Raw genomic sequence first — 20,313 nt, forward strand, 5'->3', positions numbered from 1 at the left:
TCAGGAACCAGTACCAGGCTCTCTCGCAGGAGCACCATGAAGAAATACAGCAAGATAAGACTTTGCCAGCAATGAATAACCTTGTAAGCCCTCAGAATCCTCCTGGATGGAGAAAGAAGAATGTTGTGAAGAAAAAACGGAGAGTGGTGGTCATGGGGGATTCCCTGTTAAGAGGAACAGAGGCCGCTATCTGCAGACCAGACATAACCTCAAGAGAAATGTGCTGTCTTCCAGGAGCAAAAATTAAAGATGTGTCTGACAGGATATCAAGACTCTTCAGACCTACAGATCACTACCCATTCCTGCTAATACATGTGGGGACAAATGACACCGCAAGAAAGGACCTGGAAACCATCTGCAGTGACTTTGAAGACTTAGGCAAGAAAGTGAAAGAATTGGGAGCGCAGGTGGTCTTCTCATCCATCCTCCCAGTGGATGGCCATGGAACAATGAGGTGGAATAAGATTCTACAGGTGAACAACTGGCTACGTCGATGGTGCCGTCAACAAGGATTTGGATTTCTGGATCACGGAATGAATTACCTATACGATGGACTACTTGCTAGAGATGGGGTGCACCTTACGAAGACTGGAAAACATGTATTTGGAAGTCGCCTTGCTACACTCATCAGAAGAGCTTTAAACTAGAACAATGTGGGAAGGGAAGCAAAAGGCCAGAAAAAGCCATACAGCTGACAAATACTATTGAGATCTCTGCTACTGGAAGTGGAAAGGAAGAACAAAGACAAAACAATTTAAATAATAAAAATATGGGAGGAAGAGAAACCAATCACAAACTAAAATGTTTTTATACAAATGCACGAAGCATGGGCAACAAACAAGGAGAATTGGAACTACTAATGCAGGAAAAGGAATATGATGTCATTGGAATCACTGAAACTTGGTGGGACGATACACATGATTGGAATAAAAGGCTAAAAGGATACAACTTATTTGCAAGAAACAGACTTGATAAACGAGGAGGAGGTGTTGCATTGTATGTTAGAAAAGCGTATATCTGCACAGAGATGGAAGCTTCAGAGACTGGTAGTTCTGTGGAAACTGTTTGGGTAAGAATACAAGGAGAGAACAACGGAAAGGACACCATTGTAGGCATTTACTACAGGCCACCTGGGCAAGCTGAAGATATGGATGAACTCTTTATGTATCAAATGACCAAGTTCTCCAAAAAATATGACGTAGTGGTCATGGGAGATTTCAACTATCCAGACATTTGTTGGGAATCTCTCTCAAGTAAAACTAACAGGTCAAGCAAATTCTTATCCTCTCTTGCTGACAACTTTATCTTCCAAAAGGTAGGGGAGAAAACAAGGGCATCTGCTACTTTGGATCTAATCCTTATAAACAGGGAGGAAATGGTTGAGGAGGTAAAGGTGGCTGGGACCCTAGGAGGCAGCGATCATGCTATTATAGAATTTTGGATAACTAGAGGAGGAAGACATGTGAAGACTCAAACTTCAAGGTTAGATTTTAGAAAGGCAGATTTTAAGAGACTCAGAAAGAGAATAGGAGGGATCCAATGGCTGGATGTCCTTAAGGACAAAAATGTCCAGGAAGGATGGGAAATTTTTAAAAATGAGATTCTCAAAGCACAATCGTTAACAATCCCGAAAAGTAGGAAGAATGGGAAGCATTTAAGGAAACCAGGATGGATGAACACAGAACTTAAACACATGCTAAAAAGAAAGAAAGAAATGTTTATTAAATGGAAAGAGGGAGGCATATCTAAAGAAGATTATAATGCAGTCTGCAGATCCTGCAGGGCACGTATCAGGTTAGCTAAAGCTGACAATGAATTAAGGCTTGCAAGAGATGTCAAAAGCAATAAAAAAGGATTTTGGGGGTATGTCAAAAGTAAAAGAAAAGTCAAAGATGCTATAGGATTTTTACAGGATGAAAATGGAGAAATGGTAAGAGAGGATGTTGAGAAGGCCGAACTTTTTAATTCCTATTTTGCATCTGTTTTCTCTCAGAAAGAAAATGTAACATCAACTGATCTTCACTGTCCTTTTAAAGGAATAGAGGAATCCAAGTTATCTGTAAACAGAAAGATTGTGAGGGAATATTTAGCTAACATAAATGAGTTCAAGTCACCAGGTCCAGATGAATTACACCCCAGAGTACTGAAGGAGATCGTAGAAGAAATTTTAGAACCACTCTCCATAATCTTTGAAAATTCTTGGAGAACAGGAGAAGTCCCAGAAGACTGGAGAAGAGCAAATGTTGTTCCTATCTTCAAAAAGGGGAAGAAGGTGGACCCAGGGAACTATAGGCCGGTGAGTCTGACTTCTATACCAGGAAAGATCTTTGAACAAATTATTAAACAACATGTATGTAAGTACATGGATAAGAATGAAGTGATTAACCAGAGCCAGCATGGGTTTGTAACTAACAAGTCATGTCAGACTAACTTAATTTCCTTCTATGACAGAATCACTGACTGGGTGGATCAGGGAAATGCTGTAGATATAGTATATCTTGACTTCAGCAAAGCATTTGACAAAGTATCTCACACCATCCTTATTGAAAAAATGACCAAGTATGCAATGGACCAGGCAACTGTTAGGTGGATTCATAACTGGCTTAGTGATCGGACTCAAAGGGTGGTTGTAAATGGCTTCACATCCAGCTGGGTGAATGTCTCAAGTGGGGTACCACAGGGCTCCGTCCTGGGACCTGTATTGTTCAACATCTTTATCAATGATTTAGATGAAGGAATTGAGGGTAAACTGATTAAATTTGCTGATGACACAAAGCTAGGAGGGATAGCTAATACTAGAGAAGAGAGAGAGAGGATTCAAAAAGACCTAAATAAACTGGAGCAGTGGGCAGCAACCAACAGAATGGTTTTTAACAGGGAAAAATGCAAAGTACTACATCTGGGCAATAAAAATGAAAAAAGCATATACAGAATGGGAGGAATAGAGCTAAGCAACAGTACATGTGAAAAAGACTTAGGTATACTAATAGATCATAGACTGAACATGAGTCAACAGTGTGATGCAGCAGCAAAAAAGGCAAATACAATTCTGGGATGTATTAACAGAAGCATACAGTCTAGATCACGTGAAGTCATTATCGGTCTTTACTCCTCTTTGGTCAGACCTCATCTGGAATACTGTGTACAGTTTTGGGCACCACATTTTAAAAAAGACATAGACAAACTGGAGCAAGTTCAGAGAAGAGCGACCAGAATGGTGACTGGTCTGCAAACCATGTCCTATGAGGAACGGTTGCAGGATTTGGGAATGTTTAGCTTGCAAAAAAGAAGACTGAGAGGAGACTTAATAGCTGTCTACAAATATGTCAAGGGCTGTCACATTGTAGAAGGATCATCTTTATTCTCATTTGCACAAGGAAAGACTAGAAGCAATGGGATGAAACTAAATGGGAGGAGACACAGATTAGATATTAGAAAAAACTTTTTGACAGTTAGGGTGATTAATGAGTGGAACAGGCTGCCACGAGAGGTGGTGAGTTCCCCTTCAATGGACGTCTTCAAACAGAGGCTGGACAGACATCTGTCTGTGATGATCTAGTGAATCCTGCTTTGAGCAGGGGGTTGGACCAGATGACCCAGGAGGTCCCTTCCAACTCTACCATTCTATGATTTAATCTATGATTCTATGATTTAATAACAATGGACTGGGTAGATTGATTTACGAATAAGATTCTGCCTTTGTCTGTATATAGTGATTCAAGCATATTGTGTCAAGTACTGCTCATATAAGAGAATGGTGGTCTGCTTTTACATGGGGGGCCCATCGGAGGTTTCTCCTGTTCTCCTGTGAGCCAGTCAAACCTGAGTGGACTTGATTCTTATGAAATTGGCCAAAGTACAAATGTACAAGTCTGAAACAAGAAATTTCATTGTGGTGCCCAATGCATAGAAATGGTATGGCACCATTCACAGGACCCAGTACAGCAACCACGTCAGTTTTCTGTGGCTCTTGGATGGAAACCTTCAGCACTGACTCTCACCTGCCGTAGCCGTGGATGTTCTTTTTATTAGCCAGCCTGGCACGACATCATCATTGCTGTGCGACGCATACGTGATGTTGCACCAGGCTGGCTAACCAGACAAGAAGCCAGAGATGACACCAGGTAAGAAGCATTTCACAGGTCTCCCATCTGATGACCACAGATTATTGAGGTGGCTGCTGGATCGGGTCCTGTGAACCAATTTGCACCTGGTTTTGCTATATTTTCACTAGAGAGGGAAAGGGAGGTTAAAGAGACTGGACCTGCAACAATGAGTTTTTTGATAAGGCTAGTTTTTTTGCTTAAAGGGATTGTGTGAATGAGACAACACCTTTAATTAATCTTAACATTCAAGAGACAATGGGACTGATTCAGTAAGACTGGCATTGTACATGCATGGTGGTGTAACATACGCCAAAATTATTAAGGAGCGCATGCCACTTAATTAATTTGGCGCATAACATTACTAGCATGTGCTGGAGTAACATTTCTGGAGTAAGTTTCTCCACCAAAGTGTCGTAATTGTTGATGAATGTGTCGGGAAGGCGCCGCTGTGACTCTGCCAACTTTGGTGGAGCTTGCCAGGACTGGAGTGAAAAAGACAAAAGTTGCAACATTTTTGTGCACCTTCACATTGCAAAACAAATTTGTGAATTTTCAAAGTGTTTTACGCTAGAAAAACGGAGTAATCAGTTTGATGAACCGGACCCCATTTGTGTTGGTTCTTTTAAAGATTTTAACTTTCAGCAGAATTCTTAGCACTAAGTCATTGTGGGAGAATGAACTGTTAAACTTAGGGGGCATTATCTTCATTATGAGTCATGACAACATGCAGGAATACAGGGAAGAACGGACACAAACGAACCAATAGAGGTCAATATTAACAAACAACACAGATCCATCTGCTTTATGATCAACATCCCCCTCCTCTAAATCAAACATAAGCCTGCAGCTGTTGTATACTCCAATACTTTCCATCAGCAAATGTATGACCACTTCTCCCGAGGCTGATAAAACACGGTGCAGATCACGTGTCGTATTGGGAGCTCTAGATGTTGATCGCTCCCTACAAATTTAGAAGAGAGAATGACTACTCCTGCACGGTTACAGATAAAAGAGCAGCTCCAAGCTTCCTCTCCTGCACTGAGATTCTCCCAAAAGCTGTGAGCAGACAGTGCTGACATATATCAAGTAACAGCCAGCAGAATTGTGACATTAAGAAGACAAAAACACTCCTGAAAATGCTTAATTAATAATAGCTGCCTCACAAATAAGAAGTTCAGACAAAGGAAAGTGTAAAATACCATTCTGCAAAGCAGCATGAAAAAGAGCAGAATATTCATGCAGGACAATGCTCCTTTCATGTATTATGCTGTTTAGCTGGACAGAAAAGGATCTGATCCTTCATCACTAATGTCGCCCTAAACAGGGTTGGACTGAATTAAAAATGTAGTTGTGTAGATAGGAGAGCTGCTATAGCAATCATTGCTTATAGCAGAGGTCCCCAACCGCCGGTCCGCGGACCAGGACTGGGCCGTTGGGGTTTTTCAGCCGGTCCACGGGGAGAGGGGGCCCCTCCAGCCTCCAGCAGGGCCGCCATCAGGGCATGACTGCCCTGACTCCAGTATGGGGCCCGGCCGGTAGGAGCCCCCTCGGAGCCCCCCTCTTGTGCGTCTCTCTCCTCATGGGGCCCCCGGCCGCATGCTAAGCGCCGGGTCCGGGACATCTTAGCGCTGCGCTGCTGCGGCAGCACCTTCATGATTCCCCTGACTTCCGGTCATGTGACGGCGCCGTCACATGGCCGGAAGTCAGGAGAACCTGGTGTCAGCGATTTGGACGAGCGCCAGGATTCTGCAGGGATCGCATGGGGGTAAGTATAACAAGTTTTATTTTTTTTTAAATACAATTAACTAGGAGTGGGGGGAATGGGAGATGCACATGGGGGGAGGGGAGAGATGAGAGATGCACATGGGGGAGGGGAGAGATGAGAGATCCACATGGGGGGGAGGGGAGAGATGAGAGATGCACATGGGGGAGGGGAGAGATGAGAGATCCACATGGGGGGGAGGGGAGAGATGAGAGATGCACATGGGGGAGGGGAGAGATGAGAGATCCACATGGGGGGAGGGGAGAGATGAGAGATGCACATGGGGGGAGGGGAGAGATGAGAGATGCACATGGGGGGAGGGGAGAGATGAGAGATGCACATGGGAGGGAGGGGAGAGATGAGAGATGCACGGGGGGGTGAGAGATGCACGGGGGGGTGAGAGATGCACGGGGGGGATGAGAGATGCACGGGGGGTGGATGAGAGATGCACGGGGGGGTGAGAGATGCACGGGGGGTGGATGAGAGATGCACGGGGGGGGTGAGAGATGCACGGGGGGGATGAGAGATGCACGGGGGGTGGATGAGAGATGCACGGGGGGGTGAGAGATGCACGGAGGGGATGAGAGATGCACGGGGGGTGGATGAGAGATGCACGGAGGGGGATGAGAGATGCACGGAGGGGGATGAGAGATGCACGGGGGTGAGCTGCACATGGGGGGGTGAGAGATGCACATGGGGGGGTTATGTTTACATAACTTTGTTGCCTTATGAAGGGCGGGGGGGGCCCCCAAAAAATTTCTTGCACAGGGGCCCACTACAGTCTGTGTCCGCCCCTGGGATGAAGTAAATGCAGCTGAACAGCAGCTGTCAGGACAGCTGCCCTGTCCTGCTGCAGGGCGTGATGGGGCCTCAGTGATGCGGCTCCTGGCACAGCACATTATGTGGGGCTCCTGGCATAGCTCCTGGCGGGGACCTGGTCTACACTATATGATAAGTATGCACTAAACTCCAAATCCCTCCATTACCCCGCCCCCATATGACCAAAGCCCCGCCCACCCCACCCCCTCCTTGCTGGGCCATGGAAAAATGATCTTGCTTCAAGCCGGTCCCTGGTGCAAAAAAGGTTGGGGACCACTGGCTTATAGGACTGAATGTGAGCAGCTGATCACTGGACATTGCATTTTACCTGTAAGGGTTCGTGCACATGACTATATTATCGGTCCGAGTGTGACAAACCATCGGATCGCATCCAGACCAATGTTATGCTATCGTGGCCGTGCAGATGTCCGACTTTTACCTTGGACTGAGGCGGTCCAGGGAAAAAAATCGCAGTATGCCAGAGTTTGATCTGATATTAGGATCACACTCCGCCATGCAAGTCAATGAGTGCACTAGGATGACATCTCAGTGAGGTCTGATTGCCACACACTGGCACAATGGAGAAGATGGAGAATTTTTCTCTCCATCTTTTCCCTATTGGAGAAAATCAGATCACACTCCGATCAGAGTTTGATTAGAGTGTGATTTGCATAATCGACCCAATTTTTTTGGATGAGAGAATACATGGTTGTCTGGACCTACCCCTGTATGTAAAAATCTTAGTTGTCACCTTTAGTTTGTATAAAGGATGATTTCCTTTGTGTGGTGGAAAGTGATGTGAACCTTTTATGGAAGATGATGCCCCTTCCAAACTACAGGAAACAATGGTAGATGGGCTTCCCCACATAGGAACAGGTCAACAATTTTACTGGGAAGCAACATGGTTGATGGTAACAGAGTGTTTGATGAGACAATCTGCTTGATGGTTACTGAATTTTCTAGGAGATATTAGGCTTAAACAGAGGGAGACAGTTGGTATTACAACAATGGTGACACTTTACTGGCCCTGTGGCAGTCTGATGGCTGGTCTCGATGTCTTTTGGCAGCAATGTCCTGTAGTAGTTTTTGTTTAGCAATTGGTGCACTCTTGCAGTCCGCTGATTCAGTTACCAACTCAGTTACCAAACCTCCAGCATTTTCTGGTGTGCCGATCCTCTTTCCACTAAGGCATCAACACTCAGTCTCCTCTGGAAAGGCAGTCCTCAAAATTGGGAATCAGTCTATATGATCCCTCTGCTGTGCCAATCCTTGCCCTCCCTCAGCAACGGTGAGGTGCAGGTGGGCTGATTTACTCCAAAACAAACTACACCACACACTCCTGGGCTGGAGTCCTTTACATGGTCATGGTCTGACCCTGCCCAGCGCCCGCACTTAGACCCCCGCTGCTGGGAAGAAATTAACCTTATTCTCCCTGCAGCATTCTGGTTTCAGTCGCGCTGGCGTGGGTTCAGTCACCGCTCTGTGTATAGTGAGCAGTGGCTGTAACTGCACCCGCACTGACTGATAGCAGCTCAGCATTAGGGCCGGCTGTCAGTCTGTGTTGGGGGTGCAGTTACAGCCACCGCACTCTATACGCTGACTGAAACCCGTACGCTGCCAGGGGGAATAAAGTTAATTTTCCTCCAGGGGGCGGGGCTCTAAGTGCGGGCACTGGGTAGGTTCACAACGCTATTAAACTAGAGATTAACCCCATATCTGCAGGTTAATAGCGTTTTCCCTTTAAGGCCTCATTCAGATATCTCTGAAAAACAATTAGAGTGTGGATCGTGATGCGCAGACTGGATTCAGGTCTTCTTGCTTGAACTCGTCAGCCTCAAAGGCATATAGTATATGAGGTTGCTAAGTCTGGGTCAGGAGACCTGTGGCCAGTCCTTACCTCACAGCTCATACATAAATCGTGTTTCACAGTTGTCTGCTTATAGTGAGTGCATTAAAGGGGTTGAGTTGTACTCAGACCCTTCTCAACTACCATACTCCCCAATGGAAAATAAAAAAACAGCCTGTACTCACCTCCAGTCCGGCACAGTGCCATCAGTGCCGGGTCTCCTGTGGCTCACTTGACATTGTTATGTCATGTGAGCCCTGCAGCCAATCAGCGGTCGCTTCCTTTGGCTGAAACTGACATCTAGAATAAGTGAGAACTGCTGCTGCTGTCTCATGTCCTACGGATGTCATTGTCGTCTGAAGGAGGTGAGAGTGCAGTGGACCATTAGAGATCGCTGATTGGCTGCAGGGCTCATGAGACACAAAAATATCACGCCTGTCCCATGAGACCCAGCGCCAACATCACTGGAATGGCACCAACAGCAGAGGTGAGTATTAGTGTTGAGCCACCCCCGTAGTGTTCGAGTTCGGTTCGGTTCGTCGAACACCCGTGTGTTCGCCGAACTGTTCGCCGAACTGTTCGTCGAACACCGTTAAAACCAATGGCAGGCAAACAAAAACACATAGAAACACATAGAAAACACCTTCAAAGGTGTCCAAAAGCTGACAAACTGCTCAGAAGACACAACTAACACATGGAAAAGTGACAAGTACATATAGTCATGCGAAAAGAAAAGAGGTGGAGGAGTAAAAGGAGGGGGAGACACAGATATAGGCATGTCATGCCCTTCTAAAATCCAAAAAGTGAGAAGCCGACACGCTCAGTCCGCTCCTGCCCGTGCCACCTCCGTGTCGCCGGGTTTGTGCCAGAGCCGCGGTGAACCCTGACGGCCAGCCCCCCTCTCCCAATACTGGTGCCTGTCCGCTGGTGGGTCGAGCGAGCCCCCCTGTGGTGGAGGCAGCTCTAAGCTTTTTAATTTAAATTGTCTCTCTAATTTGAATAAATACACTTTAAATCCATTTACAAGGATCTATTGGAGGGCAAGTCTCATGCCAGCAGCCGCGTAATTCCAGCTCCAGTAGCGTCCACTAAAGCTGCTGCAGTTAAAAAGCTTTTATAAGGATCAAGCTCGGCTGTCCACCGCAAGGCATCCTACTGCCAGTCCCAGCCCCTATGCCTTGGGGTGCCTCCTGATGCTCTTCACTGAGTATCCCGTGGTCCCGAAGCATTTCCTTTGAAAAAATGAAGTGTCCAAACTACAGGTGGTGGAGCTTGCTTAACAGCTGGGATAATCCGCTGACTAGCAGACACTGCTACTAGGCACAAAGTATTTCCTGGGCTAGATACAGTTAAAAATTTGTAATTAGATACTCTCGTTGGATGCTGAGAAAGCATTCCATAGAGTCTCCTGGCACGCCATATATGATTCTCTTAAAAAGCTTGGGGTAGGGGTCTAGGGGACCCTTTTATAGCCAAAATCACGGCCCTGTATCGCAATACGTCACCTAGGCTGAAGATAAATGGAACTGTAGCACCCTGAGGGCTCGGTTGCTACAGAGGTATTGCACCTCACCCAGAGGTGTGATATCTCACTCTCAGGTAAGGATGTAGTGTGGATCAGGACCCGACACCTGCATGCATTACACCACATTGCCGTGGGGCAGGGCGACCAATATGCCCCTGAGATGGGCACGACAGTCCCTGTCCCTGGCTGGAGTGGGGGGAGGGAACACTGAGGAAGGGGAACCCTGTAGTGCAGGAGCAGGGAGGAAGCAGTTCCTGGGTGCATTGAGAAGGGAGTATAAAAGGTGGGCACCATCTTAGTTCAGTGCAGAGAAGTCTGAGCAGAAGTGGCAGGGAGCAGGGGCTCTGCATGAGCTCTGCTCCGGAGGCGGGCCTAGTAACAGAGGCCCAGGCCTGGAAGAGGGAGAAGGAAGGAAGAGGAGCGGAGAAGGCTCCAGGAACGAGGAACGAAGGGATCTCAGGGGTGCGGACGGGCGAGTCGCCACCGCACGCCCGAATCCACCTGCGTGGAGGGGTCAGGCCAAAGGGGGAGACCGGTCCCCGAAACTAGTGGAGGCAGGAAACGACCCTCAGCTAGAAACAGGAGGCTGTGACATTTTATGTGGCGCAGCCCCTCGCTACACCCGCTAGGAAGGCACCACATAGGGTCAGGGAAACTGGCGCCAAGTTTACCAAGAGGAGGCCCGAGGCAGCCGGACAGAAGGGTTGGTAAGAAAGGCCAGACAAAGGACACACAAAGGGGGTCCTGTGAAGCACGCCAAAGTTATCTGGGAGTTGTCTGAGCCCCTCACCTGGTGAGCACAGTACGACGTGGGCAGCCGTTACCTGCAGACGTGGTCTGGATAATAAGAACTGTGAGTAAAGGCCCTGGACTGCATCACTGACTCCGTGTCATTACTGCTGCTGCCCTGCACCATCACCCCCATCCTCCGCATACACTGCCCTGAGGCTATACTCCTCCCGTGGGGAGTTATGCTACGCTCTGCTGCACCCACAACACCAGCCTCAGCGGTCTGCCCTGGAGCGGCGGTTCACTCTGACCGCAATCCACGGGTGGCGTAGTCGGACATTTAAACATCAAAACCACATAAATAGTTCCGCCACTGGTTTGACCGCCCGGAGCCACGGAACCGGGTTGCCGCCACGGAGACTACAACCACCAGCATCCACCAAAAAGGGTCCGGCTCCGGGTGTCCCAAGGCCCAGGGGGCGCGTCAGAACATTTTCATCACCTTTCACAATCACCAATGGGACAAGGCAGGGATGTTCTCTGTCCCCTCTCTTATACATCCTAGTGACGGAGCACCTGCTCTCATCAATTCGCCATAACCCCAATATTAGGTGGATTGAGGTGGGAGGCACCGAGTACAAGTGCTCTCTATTTGCTGATGATGTCCTAGTATATATCACTCAATCACATATATCCATCCATGCTGTTATGGCTGAAATAGATCACTTTGTTACATGGTCAAATTTTAAAATCAATGCAGCGAAGTCTGAGGCCCTCGATGTCTCCCTCCCCAAATCCATATAGGATTCCATCCAGTCCAACTTTCCCTTTGCCTGGCCCTCACAGGGTATCAAATACTTAGGAATTCCTATTCATAGAGACCTCTCCCATCTATGTTATCTTAATTTTGGGCCCTTTATTGAACAACTCCATACAGACCACGGTTGGCAAGTTAGAACTGTAAGATTCACTACGTGAACCACTGGTGTTTTGTGGAAAAGCACATGTACACTGTGTTCCAAATTATTATGCAAAAAGTGTTTAGGAGTGATAAGGGAAGAATTTGTTTGTTTGTCAGTTAAACTCATTGATGGTGATGTGTGTCAGGGCTCTTTATATCACTGTAAGCAATTGCAGACACCTGTGCTAATTAGTTTGGCAGGTGTGTCCAATGAAAGGCAAGACTACTTAAGAAGGCTGTCTCACATTATTAAGCAGCCTACATTTTCTGCCAAAATGGGAAAGAAAAAGGATGTGTCGGCTGCTGAGAAGCAACAAATTGTGGAGTGTTTAGGTCAAGGCATGACTACAATCAACATTGTGCGATGATCAGGATGAAGTGTCTTGGCAATCAAGAAGTATGTAGCTGATACACAGTACACACGTGTGCGTGCTGATAAGGGCAAATTGAGGACTCTTTCCTACAGGCAATTACGTCAGGTTGAAAGAGCAGCGGCAAAAAAGCCTTGTCATAGCAGCAGACAAGTTTTTGAAGCTGCTTGTGCCTCCAACGTCCCCCGAACAACAAGATGCAGGGTCCTTCAGAGGTTTTCAGCTGTGCATACGCCATCCTGTCGACCTCCTCTATCCACTTCACACAAGCAGAAACGGCTCCAGTGGGCCAAACATTACATGAAGACTGATTTCAAAACTGTTTTGTTCATGGATGAGTGCCGTGCAGCGCTCGATGGTCCAGATGGATGGAGTGGAGGATGGCTGGTTGATGGACACCCCACGCAAACACGGCTACAGCGCCAACAAGGAGGAGGTGGAGTAATGTTTTGGGCTGGAATCATGGGGAGAGAGATTGTCGGCCCCTTTAGGATCCCTGAAGGCGCTAAAGATGAACTCCATAATGTATGTGGATTTTCTCAAACAGCACTTCCTGCCATGGTTCAAGAAGAAGAACCGTGTATTTCACAGCAAGATCATTTTTCTGCATGATAATGCACCATCTCATGCTGCACATAAAACATCTGCATCTCTGGCTGATATGGGCATAAAAGGGGACAAACTTATGGTGTGACCCCCATGCTCCCCTGACCTCTACCCCATTCAGAACCTTTGGAGCATCATTAAAAGGAGTGTCTATGATGGCGGGAGGCAGTTCACATCTAAGCAACAGCTCTGGGAGGGTATTCTGTCCTCATGCAAAACAATTGAAGCAGAAACCATCCAAAACCTGACAAATTCAATGGACGAGAGAGTTCAGAAGCTCCTTTCGAACAAGGGGTCCTATGTGAAAATGTAACATCACCTAGAATAAAGTTTTGAGTTGAAAACTGTTTGATTTCAGTTTCTAACAACCTGCTAATGCTTATAATTTCAAAAATGACCATTTTTTTGGTCTTTATTAAAATGAAAAGGTTGATCGAAAAGTTTGGGGGATCTAAGACTGTGGCAACCCAGTAGTCATGATTACTTCGAATTCTGACAATATGAGGGTCATGCTGTAGGTAGTGCAGCAAGAAGGCACTTATGTGTCTTGCGCATCTCGGAGCCCCAAAATTATTTTCCGGGCTAGATGCAGCTAAAAATTATTATTAATTTTAAATCTGGTGAAGCTTTAGTATAGATGGCCTAATAGGATCAGTGCTGCACACTGCTACAAAGCCCAAATTATTTTCCAGTCAAGATACAGATAAACATGATTAGTAATTTTAAATCTGGTGGAGCTTATTATAGATGGCCTAATAGAATCAGTGCTGCACACTGCTACAAAGCCCAAATTATTTTCCAGCCAAGATACAGATAAACATGATTAGTAATTTGAAAGCTTAAAACGGTTGGTAGGGTGATTTTAACCAATCATCAAGCTTTTACTCTCCCCAGGATGTCACAGGGGTAGAAAAGTCGTTTCGGATCCATGATTTGTTCATCTTTATGAACGTGAGTCTGTCTACATTATCAGTGGAGAGCCGCGTGCGCTTATCTGTCAGCACACCACCAGCAGCGCTGAACACACGTTCAGACAGAACGCTGGCTGCGGGGCATGACAAGATCTCCAAGGCGTAAGTGGCTAGCTCCGGCCATTTATCCAGATTGGAAGCCCAAAAAGAGCAAGGGTCCAGTGACACAGTCATGGCTTCAATGTTTACTTGGAGATACTCCTGTACTATCGTCTCTAGGCGTTGACTATGTGTCAGACTTCTTGTCTCCTGTGGCCTTGCAAAGGATGGGCTAAAAAAGTGGTGAAATGATTCCGCAAAATTGATGTCACCAGCAGATACTGTGGTTCTGTTACGGTTTGAGTGCTGAACACTTGACGGTCCCACGGTTGGCAAGTTGGAACTGTGAGATTCACTACGTGCACCACTGGTATTTTGTGGAAAAGCACATGTAAGATTCTGCAACAGTCTCTGCTGATACTCCTGCATGCGTGCATCCCTTTCTATGGCAGGAATAATTTCTGCAAATTTACTTTTGTACCGGGGATCTAACAGTGTGGCAACCCAGTAGTCAGGATTATTTCTAATTCTCACAATTCGAGGGTCATGTTGCAGGTAGTGCAGCAAGAAGGCACTCATGTGTGTTGCGCATCCAGGAGCACCAAGTCCCTGTTGTGTTGGTGGCGACGTAACAATCATGCTTCCTTCCTCTGTCCTCTCCCCCCAACCTCGCACAACAGAAATGTGATCAAGGTCTCCCTCATCTGATGAGTCTTCCATCAGTTCGTCCTCCACTTCTTCCTGGGCTCCTGCACCTTCCTCACTAGTTTGGCTGCTACCATGCGCCCTGGTAAAACCATCTCCCCCACCCTCACATGCCTGCCGCCTTGGTGCTGCCGACCGTCTGGACCTTGCAGATGTTAGCCCTTCCGCATACAACTCCTCCTCCTCTACTTCCTCCACCTCCTCTTGTGCCACCATCTGACTCCGAATTCTGTTTAACATGTGCTCCAGCATGTAAATCACCGGAATAGTCATGCTGATAATGGCATCGTCAGCACTAAACATCTTCGTCGCCATTTCAAAACTGTGCAGAAGGGTGCATAGGTCCCTGATCTGAGACCACTCCTCCAGCGTGATTTGCCCCACCTCTGGATCTCGTTGGCCCAGGCTATACGTCAGAACGTATTGCACCAGGGCTTGTCGGTGCTGCCACAGTCGCTGCAACATGTGCAGAGTTGAATTCCACCGGGTAGGCACATCGCATTTTAGCCGGTGAAGTGGCAGGCCCAACGACTTCTGTAGAGATGTAAGTCGCTGAGCTGCGGGATGCGAACGGCGAAAGTGAGCACACAGCGACCGTGCCCTCTGCAGAAGGCCATCTAGTCTGGGATAGTGGGCTAAAAATTGCTGGACAACCAGGTTCAACACGTGAGCCATACAAGGCACGTTTGTGACATTGCCCCGGCGAAGGGCCGCACCCAGGTTTGCAGCATTGTCGCACACGGCCTTCCCTGGTTTCAGGTCCAGTGGAGACAACCATTCATGAAATTGGTTCTCCAGAGCTGACCACAACTCCTCAGCTGTGTGACTCACATTTCCCAGACATTTCAATGTAAAAACCGCCTGATGACGTTGAGCCCTACTGCCAGCATAGTAAGGAGGTGTGCAGGATCCCTTCTGCGCAGTTAGAAAGCTTGTGGCATGACCAGACAGGCTTTGGGTGCAGGTGGAAGACCGAGAGGAGGTTGAGGAGGCAGAAGCAGTGGAGGAACTTTGACATAAAGAGGATTGACGCACAACTCGTGGGGACGGCAAGACTTGGACAGCAGCCCCTTGTCCTGCTGTCACCATAGTCACCCAGTGCCCAGTCAGCGACATGTAACGCCCCTGTCCATGCCTACTCGTCCAAGTGTCTGTGGTGAAATGCACCCTGTCACACACAGAGTTTCTCAAAGAAGCGGTGATGTTGTGTGCGACATGCTGGTGGAGCGCAGGCACACCTTTCTTTGAGAAGTAGTGCCGACTGGGCATCTGGTACTGGGGCACTGCGACGGACATAAGGTCTCGAAAATTCTCTGTGTCCACCAGGCGGAAAGGCAGCATTTCTGTAGCCAAGAACTTGCAGATGGTGAAATTCAACCTCTTAGCTTTCTCATGGCTAGGAGGAAATGGTCTTTTACTTGTCCACATCTGAGGGACCGAGGGCTGGCTATTGTGCTTAGACGGGGTTGATAAGGGTGTCCCCGGCAAACTGCCGGTCTGTGAGGAAGATGCAGGCGGACATGTTAGGTTGCCTTGATCCAAAGGTGGTGCTATCGATGTCGGACAGCGCTCAACACCAGCTGGTGTTACCACCTCCAAAGAAAACGATGACCTGCCAATCACGCTGGCTGTTGCGGATAAAGAGGTGGCAGGTCTGCGCCCCAAAACAGGTGTGACTGCTGTCCCCCCAGTCACAGAGGATGAAGAGGCCGCGGATGCACAAGATATGGCAGACGGTGGTTGGCCCGGCCGGCTAGGCCGCATTGTAGCACACTGAGCTTCCCACTGCAACTTATGCTTCATGTCCATGTGCCGGTTCATGCATGAAGTACTCAAACTATGTATTTTTTGGCCTCTACTTAGCTTTTGCTGACAAATGTTACAGATAACACGAGTTGGGTCATCTTTATCAATCTGAAAAAATGCCCAGGCTATGCAAGGCTTAGCACCCATGCGACCTGAAGAGCCACCATGACTTGTGGTGAGAGGCAGAGTTGTGTTTGAGGATGCAGTTGTTGACGTGCTTCCAGTACTACGTCTCTGTCCAGGAAGGCGCAACCTGACCTCGTCGTCACTAGCATCTTCCTCCACCTCCTCTGCTGACCTCATCTCTTGGCTGACTGTGGGTTGACAGTAAGTGGGATCTCCAACCTCATCATCATCACCCTGTGCGTTATCACACCCGTCGTCATCAGAGCCAACCTGTTCCTGCCCTGACAAAAAACTAAAGTTGTCGCTCCAATCAGGTATTTGAGTCTTATCATCGTCTTCCTCATTGTCTCCACCAACAGGAGTTACAGTTTGGGAATGAGGGTCTACATTATGGTCAGAACCTTCTGCGTCTGGTCCTGGATCCGACTCATAAAGATTCTGGGCATCAGTGCAGATCATTTCCTCGTCTGGATTCACAGAAGCGCTGGAGTCGACCTCTGATTCCCAGGCTATAGTATGAGTAAACAGCTCTGCAGACTCAACCATCTGTTCTACCCCATACTCAGACGGGCAGCTGGAGATTTGGGAGCTGTGAGGAAGCAAGTGCGATTGGGGTGACACCTTTGAGGACTGGAGTATTTGTGATGTTGAAGTTGATGTGGAGGAGAGCCCACTTAAAGGAGCACTTGATATCCATTGAAGCACCTGCTGTTTTTGTGCCTCATCTGGAATTTGTAGCGATTGGCGTGGCCGTAAGAAAGGGATCTTATCACATTGTCCGCTAAAAGAAGTAGACATTTTAGTTTGGCTGGAAGATGGTCTTTCTTCTGCAGATGTTACTGTTGCTTTAACACCTACCCCACGGACACAACCTTTTTTCCCTTTCCCAACACGCCTATTCCCCTTTCCACCAGCAGCAGGCCTTTTTCCACTCATTTTGGTGGTTAACTAATTAACAACTCTGGAGTTGTTTGCACAAAAAAACAATGGATGGGAACCGAGCAGAGCTGAGTGGCCAAACTGTGGTATTAGGCCAAAACTATTGGCTGGGTTAGATGCAGAAAAAAATTATATTCAATTTGCAACCTGATGGAGGTCAGTATAGATGGACTAATAGAGAAAGTCCCACACACTGCTAGAAGGCCAAATATTTTTTCAGAGGTAGATGCAGAAAAAAATATATTCAGTTTGCAACCTGATGGAGGTCTGTATAGATGGATTAATAGAACAAGTCCTACACACAGCTAGAAGCCCAATATTTTTTCAGAGGTAGATGCAGAAAAAAATATATTCAGTTTGCAACCTGATGGAGGTCAGTATAGATGGACTAATACAACAAGTTCCACACACAGCTAGAAGCCCAATATTTTTTCAGAGGTAGATGCAGAAAAAAATATATTCAGTTTGCAACCTGATGGAGGTCTGTATAGATGGATTAATAGAACAAGTCCCACACACAGCTAGAAGCCCAATATTTTTTCAGAGGTAGATGCATAAAAAAATATATTCAGTTTGCAACCTGATGGAGGTCTGTATAGATGGACTAATACAACAAGTCCCACACACAGCTAGAAGCCCAATATTTTTTCAGAGGTAGATGAAGAAAAAAATATATGCAGTTTGCAACCTGATGGAGGTCAGTATAGATGGACTAATACAACAAGTCCCACACACTGCTAGAAGCCCAATATTTTTTCAGAGCTAGATGCAGAAAAAAATTATATTCAATTTGCAACCTGATGGAGGTCAGTATAGATGGACTAATAGAATGATGCTATGCCCAAAAGATTTTACTTCACTAGGTGCAGTAAAAAAATTGGTATTCTATACACAGGTGGTATATCTTGCAACACAGATAGGCTACTCCATTGACTAACACACTCTGCAATAGGCCAAAAAGGATTAGCTTTGCTAGATTCAGCCAAATGCTGTGAAAAAAACTTGCACAGCACTGGCACAGACCTGCCTGGCAAAAACTGATAGGAACTGATGTAACCTAGTCCTGAAAAGGACTCCAATTACAATTAGTCTTTACTCCCACAATCTATCTATTTAAGAGCACAGACCTGCCTGATAAAAGTCGTAGGAAATGCTGTAACCTAGTCCTTAAAAGGACAGCAATCACAACTATTCCCTACTCCCAAGCTATCTGTATATTTGTGCGAAAATTGGCTTGAAATTAACAAGGTATAGCGCACACAGCAACAGCGGTGCCGTCTAACACGCAGCTGCAGCAGTGAGAAAATGGTGGCGACGGGGAAAATGGCTTGGTCTTATAGGGCAAGGACATGTGACATACACAGCCAATGACACATGCCCTTGCTTGTGTGAAAAAAAGCACTTCGCTCCGTGTGTGCGCTGCTGATAGGCTGACAGATTGCACCTCCCCACTGCAAATGCGGGAAAGAGAAAAAAATATGGAGATCTTCATTGTTCCTGCAGAGATCCATCCCCTGCCCCTCCCCCCACCCTGCTGTACACTCAAACTGCGTATTAACATTAATTTTCATCATTACTGAGAAAAAATCCAGTTATGATTTTGGTGCACGAACAGTTATCGAACATAACCTCGAACAGCCGAATTTTTCTCAAATTGTTCGTGTTCGCCGAACGGCTCGAACACCGCCCAAAACAGCTCGAATTTGAGATTGGCGAACAGTTCGAGTAGAACAACGCTCATCTCTAGTGAGTATAGGCTGTTATTATTTGCCATGGTGGAGTGTGATAACTGAGAAGTGGACAGTAGTGGACAACCCCTTTAACTACTTAAAGGACACAGTACAACCCATGGCTATTAATGAGCAGTACTTCAGACTTCACCCCTGCTACTAAGGGGCATTTTTTAGACCTGGTGTATTTCTCCCATAATATGCATTTGCCCTGAAATTACCAATCCCACCTCTAATATGCAAAGTATCACTATATCTACTTCACATCTGTTATTGCATTCACATTTAGCACATGGTATGATATGCATTAGGACTCGCTCACACTGGTGTATAATACGGATGAGTGCAATGCGAGAAAATCTTGCACTCTGACCAGTGTTATTCAATGAGGCAGAACAGATCTATGATTTTTTTCTCCTGCCGATTCGGCATGAGAAAAAAAAATCGCAGCATTCTGAGACTGGCAGCATATCTCAAGCGGCGCACATCTATTCAAGTTAATGGGTGCATGCAAAACATCTGACTGCACTCTGATGTCATCCAAGTGCAGTCCGATATACGCCGAGACAGACAATGGAGAAGATGGAGAGATTAATCTCTCCTTCTTCTCATCTGTGATCCAATTCTCGCATGCCACTTGGCTTCCTCTCGCAGCAGAGTTTGAGCCGAGTTTCATTAACATGTCGCATCCGATGCTAATGTTACCCCGGCCCAAAGTGAACCTGACAGCTGATACATGTTTCCCGATCCATGGGCAGCATGTATCAGGCACTGTATGTATGATCCCAGCAGGTATGTTTGACTCTGAAACACTGCACCATTTCAGAGAAAAACATTCTTCAAAAACCGCTGGGGACCGATCCGCGCTGTAGACTAGTGGGTCCCCGGAGACTTCTCCCCGGCCACTGCCCTGGATTGACAGATCTCTGCCTACGTGCACATATAGACCTTCTGCACAATTTTGCCCCAGAAAAAAATGCATCAATTTACAGTACCAGCAAAGTGAATGAGATTTCTAAAATTTCATGCACATGTTGCTTATTTTTTCCTTGCAGATTTTAACTATGAAAGTGTTTTGTTTGTTTTTTTTTTCTTTTAAATCTGCAGCATGTCAATTCTTTTAGTGTTTTTCATCCTTTCAAATGAATGGGGAAAAATCTCAAGAAAAAAGGCACCAAAAGCATGCAAAAATGTGTCAAAAACACATGAAAAACGTGTGCATTTTATGTAGCATTTTTCCTTATAATGCTCTAGTTTTTCTTCCAAGAAATC

This window comes from Phyllobates terribilis, unplaced genomic scaffold, assembly GCF_046119375.1.
Source record: "Phyllobates terribilis strain yellow unplaced genomic scaffold, ASM4611937v1 Scaffold_1__5_contigs__length_1240528914, whole genome shotgun sequence".
Taxonomy (NCBI): Eukaryota; Metazoa; Chordata; class Amphibia; order Anura; family Dendrobatidae; genus Phyllobates; species Phyllobates terribilis.